This window comes from Aphis gossypii, unplaced genomic scaffold (assembly GCF_020184175.1).
Source record: "Aphis gossypii isolate Hap1 unplaced genomic scaffold, ASM2018417v2 Contig00215, whole genome shotgun sequence".
Taxonomy (NCBI): Eukaryota; Metazoa; Arthropoda; class Insecta; order Hemiptera; family Aphididae; genus Aphis; species Aphis gossypii.
The window spans coordinates 177,003-179,791 of record NW_026083030.1 but is presented as its reverse complement, the minus strand read 5'-3'; the positions used below and the strand labels follow the sequence as shown (position 1 = coordinate 179,791).

General features: G+C 28.5%; 1 long non-coding RNA gene across 1 annotated transcript; it reads right to left on the bottom strand.

Moving 5' to 3' along the window:
- Nucleotides 1–722: 722 nt before the first annotated feature.
- On the bottom strand, nt 723–2,442 carry LOC126553360 (uncharacterized). The gene is made up of 3 exons (XR_007606544.1): nt 2,267–2,442; nt 1,143–1,316; nt 723–951 (listed from the first exon to the last, which is right to left on the bottom strand). It is a non-coding gene; the product is annotated as an uncharacterized LOC126553360 (long non-coding RNA).
- Between the last annotated feature and the right edge of the window lie 347 nt (nt 2,443–2,789).

The window sequence follows — 2,789 nt, the reverse complement described above, 5'->3', positions numbered from 1 at the left end:
ATTGAAAATAAATAACACAAAGTTAAAACTCCTTCTCAATTAAAGTTAAAAGAATTTGATAACTTTTTATTTAGCTCAGGTGCAAAACGAAAAACATTATTAATGATACAACCATATCAAATGAACCATTTGATTTTTCTTCTTCAGTGATGAGTTCTAAATTTGAAGAACCCCCAACTGATCAGCTATTTAAATTTAGTTTATTACCGTCAGTTATGAAAGGATCTGGTTTATATAAAGATGTAATACCTCATACACAATTAGTGTATTATGATTAAATCTTTTAACATCGTCCCAAAATGCTGGTAATACTGGTGTAAATAATGAAATCATATCTATTATAAAAGAATTACGTGAGAGGAATATTATAGTTTAATGTCTACATTAGAGGGTTTAGCTAATGAGCTACATCGACCTGAAAGAAAAGTATTTCCAAGACGTAGGCTGGGTTGCATAAACGTCCTGTAGTGACTTACCGAACCGTTATCGCACCGTTAACTGCTAACGGCTCTGTAAATAAAAGTGGGTGTTGCTTGAACGCCCGATAGTGGTAACGGCTCTGTAAACTATCGACTACTGGACCTGTAAACTACAGATCGGATTTTGGTTCTGTAACTTACAGATCGATTAATTATTATACGAATGTTATCAATGTTATTAGTGAGTGATAAGCACTTGTCCGAAAAATGAAGAAACAATTTTGATAGTGAATTGTTTAATTGTTTAATTGCTTAATTATTTGTTTAGACTCAATAATTAAATATTTTCGTTGTTTCTTTTTAAAAAGAAATTCATTTAAAAATGGATTTGTCGGCTTCGTCTTCATCTAGTGATGATGAATTATTTATTATTGATGTTTTACAATTGCTACCAAGACCACGATTTTTTCGTGACAGGTCTAATCCACTGACAGATTATGATGATGTAGATTTTAAACAAAGATTCAGGTACCTAATATCAAAATATTTTATTATTTATTAAATAAATACCTATGTACCTATAGTAAAACGTTTCATATATAATTAGGTACTGTAGCTACAAATATATTAACATAGTTTAACTATCATAACGACAATTTTTCTTTTATTAATAATATGTTACTGTTTCTCTCGTATTAAAATATAGAACTTAAATATACCTACATTATATTCCTGTGTTTATTAGATTGTCTAAACTTATGTTCATGGATCTACTTGACATGATAAGCAACAATATTACTCAAAATACATTACGAAATGTGTCATTGTCACCAATATTACAGCTTTTGATAGCCCTGAGATATTATGCTACAGGTGCTTTTCAGGTTTGTCATGATTCTGTATTTAATAATTATATAAAATTAATTCAGTGTAATGATACATTTTATATTTTAGACAGTTTTAGGTGATCATATACATGTTCACAAATCGACAGTTTGCCGTGTCATTAAAAAAGTTTCTGAAGCTATTGCATTTCTAAAACCAAAATATATAAAAATGCCAAGATCACAAACTGAAATCGACTTAGTTCAAGATGATTTCTTTTTAATACGTAATTTTCCGAAAGTTATTGGTGCAATTGATTGTACGCACATAAAAATTCAATCACCCAATAGTAACATTGGAGAGAAATTCCGGAACAGAAAGGGATTCTTTTCTATTAATGTACAAGCAGTGTGTAATAGCCATATGCAATTTATAAATATTGTAGCTAGGTGAGTAGTAGCTAAGTTGATTTATGAAATGAGTTGGTACCTGAAAAGCTATTGAATAGTATGAATACCCTTCATACCTTTTAATTTTTGTATGCACATTTTAATAGGTGGCCTGGTTCAGTACACGACTCTACAATTTTTGACAACTCATTATTACGAGCAAAGTTCGAAAACAATGAATTTGGAAATTCCGTGCTTGTAGGTGATGGGGGTTATGCTTGTAGAAATTATATGATGACACCACTTGGAAATCCTACAAGTGAATCAGAACTAAGATATCAGGTTAGCAAAAAATATATACAATTAATGATAAGTTATACAAATTAAAAAAATTGTAAAGGGGCTGGTATTTAAATAAAACATTTGCTTAATTTTGTTTTGGAAAGCTCAAATTGGTACTAGAAATGTCATAGAAAGGACATTTGGGGTATGGAAGAGGCGGTTCCCAGTTTTATCTCTAGGAATACGAACCCAAATACAGACTACTCTTACCACAATTATTGCTACCGCAGTGTTGCACAATATGTTAATTGCAGCAAATGAACCACTGGTTATAGACGAAACCCTACTTACTGCTGATATGTTGGATCAAGTTCCAGTATTGCCTGTTCGACAAGCTGGTAATGCAGTACAAAGACATTTAATTGAAACTTTGTTTAATTGATTGTATTAACAAATATTTTGAGTAAAATTAATAATTTGATAATAAAAACGACTTTATTTTTATAACCAGAACAGAAACAAAATTAATAATCATAATAAAATAAAAAAAAAAAACATTTGTATAATAACAGAAACAACATTTATAATTTTATAATAAGAAATAAACATGACTTTTGTTTTATAATTATAAAAAAATAAAAAGAAATTGTAAAAAGAAATTAACAGTTTTATAACAAGAAATAAACATCAATTCTTAACGCTTTTCATTGTTTTGGAAATTGAATAATTATAAATATTATAATATCACATACTAATAATAAACTAATATATATATAAGTAGTATGAAATATTCAATTATTCAACATTTTATGTTTTTGTAAGTTTAATATTTCCTCTTGGAGTAGCATTTGTTTTTTTTTTAGATTCCATTTCT